Genomic DNA, 12032 nt, shown 5'->3' on the forward strand with positions numbered 1-12032 from the left:
GGTGGCCAAGAAAGAATGGCTAATTATTTAAGCTCCACCCACATTATTTAGGCTCCACCCACACCCGTCTAGGTGATCCAGCGAAGGCCTATAGTCAATAAAGGTGAGCGCACCGGAAAACAACTATATACAGTACACCGAATCATTTAATGAAGACCTTAAATCAATTAAGCTGCCGTTCTTTCCAGCCAACGCAAAGAAACACCCGCCCACAACCCAGTAAAAGGGGAGGGAGGGCGGGAAACTCAGGAAAAAGAGGAAGACTCCTTCTCTTCCTGCAGCTAATATCCCCAGCTTACTTTGCCATCCCTGCATCCTTATTGGGTACCGAGTCACATGTTTCTCTAACGTCACCACAGCCTTGGACATTTAACCCACTACATGCCTATTGCAGTCATTCCGTTATTCTTCTCACAATCCCCACAGCGTCACTGCTGCCCCCTTGTCTCTACCTAAACTCAGACCGTGAGGCGAAGAGCAGCTTGCGCACATGCATCTGAATCAGGCACAAGGTCTGCAGCTGTTACTGAACATGCAGAGAAGGACGCGCTCATGGCTTTAAATCTCATATGATTGAAACTAAGCAGCGGAACTTTATCTGCGCATCTTGCAACTTTTACATCTAATCTATTTCATTATAAATCGATTATTCCCAATGACTTTAACTGTAGGAGCAATCTGATTTTTATTTCGGATGCTCTGGCTATAAATACATTTTAGGAGTAGGGACGAAATAATGTCCAGAATGGGTCCATATAAAGGAGCCCGCAATGATTTGGAAATGTGATTCCACTCCTCTATCGTCAAGATAAAAATTGTTAATAAAGCTACAACATAGTGAAAATCTTTATTTTGTGCCGTATTAGTCTTATGGAGCAGAGTACGGAGGGTCGCTGATTATAAACTACAATATAACCACAACGAGCCGAGGTAATATATGCTGGTGATAGTTCCCATGTGATTTCAGCACATATGATGTTTGTACTTTATCAGTTTAATGGAATAAAGCATTCACTGGACAAATTGAATCAGACAAAATCCTGAAGCTAAGGGCCCCCCATACAGAGGTCAGCTGCCACTGGTAGAATGCTAAGTTCCTCGGGGGCGTAGCTGGCTCTTCTCATGCTCAAGGCAAACCCCACCCCTTTTTACTTTTCTCTCCTAACAATTACACAGCGGGCATTCATCCAAATAACCCTGGTGCTCGTTCTGGCAAACAGGGCGACAGCAGAGTCCAATGGAATCAGGACTGTCCCACCTAACCCAGTTATGTTGTTTGATACATTGGTGTAGAAGTTACATCTAATTCTTTCACTCCGTCTAGTAACAATGTCGGTGATTACGGATACATTTCTTGATTTACAGCAATTCTTTTGGAGCAGAATAATATTGCTCAGTTCTCTAGATGGGAGGCTGTAATTGGGCACAGCATAATGACTGTGTACACTAGTTCCACGAGAGCAGGGCGTGGGGTAAATCCTGTTTAAAGTATAGATTTTACCTGCTGCAAAGCGTACAGCCGCCCTGTGTTGTGCATTGATTTAAATGTTGCTTTCAAAGATAAAAGCGTCTAAATGCAGCATGAGTAGAAAGTGGAAATCATAGCTAATAAATTGCATGATTATCAGTCCAGCTAAGTGTTACAAAGGCCGGGTAGGTGGCTTTAAGTGGCTCTCAAACACATCTACTTACATTGTAGCTCGGCCCATTTCAATTAAAGTCGATTCAAAGGAATATGATTGAGAACATTGTACTCCTTAAATTCAGGCATTTTCCTCCATCGCCACTGAAAATTACACATTGTTTGGACAACATTTTTTGAGGACTTGTTTCTATAAGCAATAATTGTGTTTATGGCATTAGGTAAATGCTAATTATTTTTGTAGCTGGAACGGGGAACGGTTTCATTGCTATTCAGGTGTAAAAGTGACTCAGGGAGGAATTGTCAGCTCACAGTAACAGCGGAAATCTGCAAAATGCAAACTAGGGATCTACTAATGCAATACCGGCGGCATGTAGACTAATGTACGGTGATTGGCGCGCTCTGACATCACAGCACTGATTCACATGTGTTCTACGCTCCATTACCCTGCGTGCTAATGGCGTGCACAGCATGCAGACACGGGCAAGAGTAGATGGTGTACATAGCTGCATATGTGTCGGCAATCGCCTCCGCCCTGATAACAGAGACGATCTTCCTAACAGCGCAGCGACATTTCTATGCTAGCAATGCAACCTTCTCTCTCCCAGAGCATGTTCCCTTTGTGTATGATCCTAGTAGCGCAGCAGTACCTGTGCCCAGTGCTTAGCGACTGCCCATCTGTAGGCATGTGAGGCAGGTGCCCATTGGTGCCACTTACTGGGGGCAGCACAAGAGCCCTCCCTGCATCAGTCATAGCCGGTCTGAGATCATCCGCTGTCTGCATACACAGGAGAACCCCATTGTTCAGCAGGGAATGGGGGTGCTACATCATGTGACATGCAGTATAACATATGGATGTTAATAATAATTTTCAGCTTCAATACACCAAACTTTATTCAAGGGACTCAAACACCAGACCCTATGTGCCCATAACAAACACATGAGCTGGTGAGGAAGGGTCTGATGTCAATATTGTTGGGCCTAATCCGGCCCTGCAAATAGTGACTGCCAGAAGAACGAGACTTCAACTTTATGATGGTGCAGTTTACCATAATCGCTTAATCGCAATGACATCGGCAATGAGGACGGCTGTGATTAATATGTGGTAATAACAAAGATTTACTAATTAATCCATCTGCCCACGTCCTGCACCTCGTACTCTCTCATTACTGTGCCTATACCTAGTGCTGTTGGCCTGAACACAGACTCCTGGCGCTTTCTTGCCTGATTTGTCTTTTACTATTTGTCTACATCCCTGACAATGTGTTTGGTGGTTTGTGTCCTCCAGCTCCTGGGATGTCATGTATAGTAACGTGGCAGGAAGGTGGTGTAGGACTGTGGTGTGCAGACATGTGACCGCTGACGTCCAGGCTGGGAGGAATCTGTGCAGTTTCAGGTCCTCTGTTGCAGCTTTATCATGTTGGTCTCAGTATTTGTGACTACAGTCTGATCCTGGCTCTGACTCCATCTCCAGGGATGTCATGTATAGTAACGTGGCAGGAAGGTAGTATAGGACTGTGGCGAATCAGGGCGTGGCTGGGTGATCAGGGCATGGGTGTTTGGATTAGAGCATGGATCGGTAGTAAGGGTGTGACTGGGTGGATCAAGCATGGGTGGGTGGATCAGGGCATATATGAGTGGATCAGGGCATGGCACGGTGGATCAATGTATGGCTGGGTGGATCGGGGCATGGCTGGGTAGATAAGGGCATGGCTGGGTGACTCGGGTATGGATAAGTGGTTTAGGCATGGATGGTTGGACCAGGGCATGACTGACTAGATTACTGTATGGCTGGGTAGATATAGGCGTGGGACTTGGGCATGGTTGGGTAGATCAATTTATGGCTGGATGGATCAGGGGATGACGAGGTAGATCATTCTATGGCTGGATGGATCAGGGGATGACAAGGTAGATCATTCTATGGCTGGATGGATCAGGGCACGATGAGGTAGATCATTCTATGGCTCGGTGGATCAGGGGATGACGAGGTAGATCATTCTTTGGCAGAATGGATCAGGGGATGACGAGGTAGATCATTCTATGGCTGGATGGATTAGGCGATGACGAGGTAGATCATTCTATGGATGGATGGATTAGGGGATGACGAGGTAGATCATTATATGGCTGGATGGATCAGGGGATGACAAGGTAGATCAGTCTTTGGCTGGATGGATCAGTGGATGACGAGGTAGATCGGTCTTTGGCTGGATGGATCAGGGGATGACGAGGTAGATCATTCTATGGCAGGATGGATCAGGGCATAACGAGGTAGATCATTTTATGGCTGGATGGATCAGGGATGACAAGGTAGATCATTCTATGGCTGGATGGATCAGGGTATGACGAGGTAGATCAGTCTTTGACTGGATGGATCAGGGGATGACGAGGTAGATCATTCTATGGCAGGATGGATCAGGGGATGACGAGGTAGATCATTCTATGGCTGGATGGATCAGGGCACGATGAGGTAGATCATTCTATGGCTGGATGGATCAGGGTATGACGGGGTAGATCAGTCTTTGGCTGGATGGATCAGGGGATGACGAGGTAGATCGTTCTATGGCAGGATGGATCAGGGGATGACGAGGTAGATCAGTCTTTGACTGGAAGGATCAGGGCACGATGAGGTAGATCATTCTATGGCTGGATGGATCAGGGGATGACGAGGTAGATCATTCTATGGCTTGATGGATCAGGGGATGACGAGGTAGATCAGTCTTTGGCTGGATGGATCAGGGGATGACGAGGTAGATCATTCTATGGCTGGATGGATCAGGGGATGACGAGGTAGATCATTCTATGGCTTGATGGATCAGGGGATGACGAGGTAGATCAGTCTTTGGCTGGATGGATCAGGGGATGATGAGGTAGATCAGTCTTTGGCTGGATGGATCAGGGGATGACGAGGTAGATCATTCTATGGCTGGATGGATCAAGGCATGACGAGGTAGATCATTCTATGGCTGGGTTGATCCAGGGATGACGAGGTAGATCATTCTATGGTTGGAAGTATCAGGGTATGGCTTGGTAGTTCATTCTATGGCTGGATGATCAGGGCATGACGAGGTAGATCATTCTCTGACTGGATGGATCAGGGTATGACGAGGTAGATGATTCTTTGGCTGGATGGATCAAGGCATGACGAGGTAGATCATTCTATGGCTGGGTGGATCAGGGGATGATGAGGTAGATCATTCTTTGACTGGATGGATCAGGGTATGACGAGGTAGATCATTCTATGGCTGGATGGATCAAGGCATGACGAGGTAGATCATTCTATGGCTGGGTGGATCAGGGGATGACGAGGTAGATCATTCTATGGCTGGATGGATCAGGGTATGACGAGGTAGATCATTCTATGGTTGGAAGTATCAGGGTATGGCTTGGTAGATCATTCTATGACTGGATGATCAGGACATGACGAGGTAGATCATTCTATGGCTGTATGATCAGGACATGACAAGGTAGATCATTCTATGGCTGGATGGATCAGGGTATTGGCTTGGTAGATGGTAGAGATAAGCTGTGGCTTCCTTGTTGAAGTTTAGGAGGTTCTGCATGAAGATGATTTTGATATTTTCTGAAATATGTTTTCCTTACAGCAGATGTTGGAGTGCAGAGACCTGTGGGGAGTCTTCCATTGCTATAGATAATGGGAGGGGGATTTATTAAATCCTGAAGAGAGATAAAGTGGAGAGAGATAACATACCATCCAACCAGCTTCTGTCATTTTACAGGCTGTGCTAGACAGTTAGGAGCTGATAAGGTTGATGCATGTTCTTGTTCCATGATTTGATACATCTCCCCCAATGAGTGTAATGCAGGCGGGGATAGCGAAACCACGGTCCTTACATGCAATAGGACAGATCTATATGAACGCCAGCTCTGGGCCTGCATACCAGGGGGTGTTCACCAATCTCCCTGTGTGCTTGAGCAGGAGATCCTGAAGACCTGGCTGGTTACTGACACTTGGTGAACTTACATTTGCCACAAAGTTGATCATGAAATAAGTTTCTTAGCTTAGTCTGGCGCGGCGCCTTTAATCATAAATGTTCCTTTTAATACAAAAGGATTGTTGCCCAGGGGTGGCTCAGCTTAAAGCGCGTCTGGACGGCAGGAAAATGCACTTAGCCAAGAGCCGTTCTATATGTAATCTGCGCTGGAAATAGCAGTACATGTAGGGAAAACTCTCAGTAACTACAGCTTCTGACAGTAAATTATACGCTCATAAAGTATTAAAATATACAATTGCTCAGAAGCCTTTTGTGAAATGTTTTCTTCAGTGCATTGCAGACCTGTGTACAGACCCCCCGACACAGTATGAGCGCAATCACGGGGGCTCGCAGAAATTGCTGCCATTTTTACCTCTGCGCACTCATCCTACAGAGAGGTCAGACGCGGTCACTTCCGGCCTGGCTGCCCGTATGTTACTGCAGATGACATCGCCACGTTTTACAGTGTTGCTATGACCTTCTGGTTCTCAGAAATGTTTCACATATAAGGAAATTGGGCACGGTTCTTAGAGTTCAGTCTATGGGATCACTTCAAGGATAAATATGTACAAGGCAGCACGGATGGTGCAGTGGTTAGCATTACTGCCTCACAGCACTGAGTTCTTAGGTTCTATTCCCACCGTGGCTCTAACTGTGCGGCATATGTATATTATCCCCCGGGTCTGGCCACCCCCCCCCCCCCCCTGGAGCAGCGGATGTGGCCGCACCCATCCCCCCCCCCACCAGAGCAGCGGGTATGCCCGCCCTCCCCCTTCCCCGTCCCCCAGAGCGGCGCGTCTGCACCCACCCCCTCACTGGAGCTGCTGGTATGCCCTCCCTCCCCCGGAGCGGCGGGTTTGCATTCCGGGGTAGGGCGGGCATACCCACTACTGCAGGCAGTGGGTTGAGTGCAGACCCGCTGCTCTGGGGTTGGGTGGTGCGGGCATACCTGCTGATGCAGAGAGGGGGTGCAGACAGGGCAGCTGTGTTGATGGGGGTGGTGCGGACCCGCTGCTGGGGGGGGTGCTGGCAGAGGGGGAGGTGCAGAGAGACCCACTCGCGTGGGGTGTGGGCAGACCCGCTGGGGGGGCTGCAGACCCGCTGATATGGGGGGTTTGCGGGCAGACACGCTGCCCTTGGGGAGGTAAGGGGGTGGGCAGCGGTGTTGATGGGGGTGTTGGCAGACACGCTGATGGGGGGGTTGCGGGCTGACACGCTCGCGGGGGCGGGGGTGTTGGCAGACCTGCTGATGCAGCGGGGGGGGGGGGGGGGCGCGGGTAGACCCGCTGCCCTGGAGGAGGGAAGGGGGTGGGCAGCGGTGTTGATGGCAGCGCTCATGCAGGGGGGGGGGGGTTTGCGTGCAGACCTGCCGCTCCGGGGGAGGGCAGGCATACCCACTACTGCGGGCGGTGGGTTGTGGGCAGACCTGTTGCTCTGGGGTTGGGGGGTGCGGGCATACCTGCTGATGCAGCAGGGGGGGGGGGCGGGCAAATCCACTGCCCTGGGGGAGGGAAGGGCAGCAGTGTTGATGGGGGGTGCAGACCCGCTGATGGGGGGGGGTTTGCAGATAGACACACTTGGGGGGGTGGTGGCAGAGGGGGGGTGCACACGTGGGGAGTGGGCAGACCTGTTGGGGGTGGTGGTGGTGCGGACAGATCCACTCACAGGGGGATGTGCGGGCAGACCCACTTGATGGGGCAGACACGCTGCGGGGGGGTGGCTTTGCGGGGGGTGCGGGCCTACCTGCTGATGCAAAGAAAGACATGTGGTGCAGATGCACACTCCATATTATTAATCCAAATCAATTAATAATAGAGGTTCTTGGTATATTCATTGGCCAAGAAATATTTGCCCACCAACCAGCTTCACGGTAACCTAATTTCTGGTGGGTCCCTAATACTAAGAATCTGGGGCGCGGAACCCCAAAAAGGCCAGCATAAGCCAGTCACCCCAGGGCAGCACACAAGTGAAAAACTAAGCTATAAATGTGTGTTAATAAGAAAGAAGCAGGAGCTAGAGGTTAAAAAGTGTAGTGCTAGGAAGTATAATATTAGTGAAAATAAATAGTGCTAAATAAATGTTAGGGTGTGCCACCCCGAAAGTAACTCGGTTACACCAACCCAAGGGGAGCCGCGCCCCAAATCCATCTCCAAGACTAGCAATTAGTGTAAATTTTTAGGTCTTACCTTCATTGTGCCCTCAGTTTGCAGTCTGTGGCTACCAGGGACCAAACTGGTAAACTAATGTTCAGATCAGGTGGGCGGGGTGCTACTCTAAGTTGAAGGAGTCCCAACCTTCAGGTGTACAGGTGTACACAATGTTAGCTTATGGGGGGGGGATCTTAGAATGCACACCCGATTTACATGAGGTGCTATCATGCTGGGACTTGTAGTTCTGCAAAGAAAGACATGTGGTGCAGATGCACACTCCATATTATTAATCCAAATCAATTAATAATAGAGGTTCTTGGTATATTCATTGGCCAAGAAATATTTGCCCACCAACCAGCTTCACGGTAACCTCATTTCTGGTGGGTCCCTAATACTAAGAATCTGGGGCGCGGAACCCCAAAAAGGCCAGCATAAGCCAGTCACCCCAGGGCAGCACACAAGTGAAAAACTAAGCTATAAATGTGTGTTAATAAGAAAGAAGCAGGAGCTAGAGGTTAAAAAGTGTAGTGCTAGGAAGTATAATATTAATGAAAATAAATAGTGCTAAATAAATGTTAGGGTGTGCCACCCCGAAAGTAACTCGGTTACACCAACCCAAGGGGAGCCGCGCCCCAAATCCATCTCCAAGACTAGCAATTAGTGTAAATTTTTAGGTCTTACCTTCATTGTGCCCTCAGTTTGCAGTCTGTGGCTACCAGGGACCAAACTGGTAAACTAATGTTCAGATCAGGTGGGCGGGGTGCTACTCTAAGTTGAAGGAGTCCCAACCTTCAGGTGTACAGGTGTACACAATGTTAGCTTATGGGGGGGGGATCTTAGAATGCACACCCGATTTACATGAGGTGCTATCATGCTGGGACTTGTAGTTCTGCAAAGAAAGACATGTGGTGCAGATGCACACTCCATATTATTAATCCAAATCAGATAGACACACTTGGGGGGGTGGTGGCAGAGGGGGGGTGCACACGTGGGGAGTGGGCAGACCTGTTGGGGGTGGTGGTGGTGCGGACAGATCCACTCACAGGGGGATGTGCGGGCAGACCCACTTGATGGGGCAGACACGCTGCGGGGGGTGGCTTTGCGGGGGGTGCGGGCCTACCTGCTGATGCACAGGGGGGCAGGGGTGGGCAGAACCGCTGCCCTAGGTGAGAGAAGGGGGAGGGCAGCGGTGTTGATGGGGGGGGTGCAGACCCGCTGATTGGGTTGCGGGCATACACGCTTGCGGAGGGGGGGATGGAGTGTGGGCAGACAGGCGGTTTGGGTGGACCCGCTCGCGTGCGGGGGGGGTGTCGCCGGCAGACCCGCTGGGGGGGGTCGGCAGACCTGTTCACAAGGGAGGGGTGCAGGCAGACCCGCTCGGGGGGGGGGTTGCGGGAAGACCCGCTCGGTGGGGAGGGGGTGCGGGCAGACCCGCTCGCGCAGTCCCGCCGCTCACCTGGTGGCTGTGGAGTAATGGTGGATGGTGGCTGTGGAGTAATGGTGGATGGTGGCTGTGGAGTAATGGTGGATGGTGGGCGTGTACTGTAGCTCTGGCTGGGAGCGGTGTTTTCCAAGGGGGTGGGGATGTGTATAACGCTGGTCTATCCCTAGGGGGGGGCGGGTTTGTGTGTAACGCTGGGCTGGCCTACGGCAGAAACTATGTGTGTATAACTCTGTCAAACACTCTTGTAACCCCGCCCAGCGTTGTACACACGGGGATGAGTGACAGATCTGGCTAAATATATAAGAGATGTTCTCTGTAAAGTGCTGCGGAATTTGTGCTACAGTATATAGATAGCTAGTAATATATAGTAATATAGCCCCGCCCCTGGCACCAGTGAACAACCCCGAAGCAATCCTGCCCAGCGTGTTAATAGATTGATAGTTTTCCCATAGGACAATGAAGAGTGAAGGTGAAATTCCGACGCACTACTGACAGCAGAACGAGACGGAAGTTTCCGCTGTAACAATATATTGTCTCTAAGTGGCTGTTTATTGTCACCTCTGAACCAGTATAGCGTGCGGGAGCCATTTGTGTCGCTGTTTCCAGGCGCTCCGCTTGTAGCTGGGCCGGCATTGTTTGAGGAGTGACGATGAACATTTATCTTCCTCATTGTTACCTCCGCTCAGGTCAGCGCAGGTGAGGCGTCACGGGGAGCGGAGCTGAACGAGCGCGGCTTCCCATGTACACACTTTGTTACGGTTTAAAAGCAAATGTTAAATAGAGACAATGAAATCCTCACAATGCGCGAAGGCAGCGTGAATGGCGCCTTTATATACAGCCCTTTCACCAGAGAATTTATTTATACATTATATATATATATATATATCTTTATAATTCTCTTTTAAAAACTGTCGAGAAAACAATCAAAGCCCAAGTTGTGTATATTGAAGAGGGTATTAGAGCCGCTTTTTGTATCACGCACAAGCCGCGGGGTGTAACAATCACACGTGACCCTGGCGCTCTCTGTTTTGTGTTAAAAGGTTTTATGAATAGTCTCCTTTCTCTTGTTCATTGTATTTTTTTTTTTTTTTACGCAGTCGGTCGCCCGGAGACAAGCTGAGGACGGAAACTGGGCTGGTCAGGGCGCAGATTGATCACCAAGCTATCGGCAATGCAATAAATGTATTAAATATCCGCTGGTTAAGGGTGTGCAGCCCAGAGATATCAGTATACCGGGCCCCGAGATCCCTGTTACCGGCCCTCCTTCTAATACCGGGAATTAGACATAGGTTTTCCTCTTACAAATGCCCTCCTTCTTCTATCGGTTATCCACCAGGATGGCAATGAAGGAATAAAATCCAGGATCTCCTGAGGATCTGTTTGGTAGACCTGGAAGGGCTTTGGCTGGGAGAAGAGATGGTGGAAGAAGTCCATGTCCGTCTACTGGTAGGCAACTTCTACAAGAGCTTGATGTTTGGTGCCAGGTTCAAACCTCCACCGTACAAAAGGAAATCTCTGGACACTATTAATCGGCAGAGTGTCACAGACCTGTGCATGCACACTTATAAATCCCTAAATCCGTCATTTTCCTAGAGATCGTCAGTAGTATCCTATGAGGTGGGACATGCACAAAAAGGAGGACAAAAATTGACAAGATCGATCACCTACAAAATCAGAAGGATGAAGCCCAAACTGGGGTTGCTGGTTTATGTTTTTGCTGAAGGGTGTTCAAGGAGGTGTGACCTCATGAAAAGGGGTGTGTCATATGGGGAGGGGGTGTGGCCCTGCAAAATGCTGTCCTGAATCACAATGTACACACAATAAGCAATTATTTAGCTAATACTGCAACGTTATGATGGTGCGAGGCAGACTCTGCGAATGGTGCCAGGCATCGTCTTGTATGCGCGAGTGTGCATGCGCCACTCCTGACGTACTGTCTCGCTTATCCCAGGCAGCAGGTTTGGTGGTGCGGGTGCTGAAGACGCAAATCAGCAACTAAATCATACTTGCCTACTTTTGAAAACAAATTTCAGGGAGATTATAGTTGGTAGGAGAATTTTGCACCGCGCCCCATTGAGGGGGCGTGTCATTTTCCACCCAAAGGGCGTGGCTAGTTCCATATATGGAGAGATTGTGAAATGAGATTGTGAACGTGGCACGTAGAAGCGTGGGTGTGGATGGGATGTGGGAGCCCAGGATACTTCCAGAAAGTTCAGGAGTCTTAGGCAACTTCCGGGAGAGTAGACAAACATGCCCCAAACCATCGTATTTCCTAGGGCCCAATCAGCTCTCCTTGCGGCTTTGAGTTGACTCTTAAATACAGGTTTATTCCCTTATCCGGAATACTCAGACCAGGAACATTCCGTATATTGGATTTTACTAGATAGCGGACTAACTCTGCGGGGGAAGGGGGGTACACAAAGGTGTTTGCAGCATCCACAGATGTCCGCTGGGGTCAGCAAGATGTCTGACAAGGTTCATGTTGTGTCTGCATCGATCCCTTGAGGTCATCACGGGAGTCTGGCAGGGTCGGCGGTGGGTCTGGTGTGGTGCATAAGTTGTTCCCAGGGAGGTAATGGCCACAAAGCCACTCCCTCGCCGGCATCCATTGGCTGCTGACACTGGTGACGTCATGACATTAGGATATATGATGTCATCACGGCATCCCTGGAATATTCGGGAGACCTGACCTTTATATTCCTGGGTGGCTTCATTTTTTTCCTTTGTTTCCCATTTACACAAATAGCCGGAACGTCTGAGCGCTGATCGATATCTCCAGCAAAATATCCGCACCAAACATCTGG

Source organism: Crinia signifera, chromosome 4 (assembly GCF_055691185.1).
Source record: "Crinia signifera chromosome 4, ASM5569118v1, whole genome shotgun sequence".
Classification (NCBI taxonomy): Eukaryota; Metazoa; Chordata; class Amphibia; order Anura; family Myobatrachidae; genus Crinia; species Crinia signifera.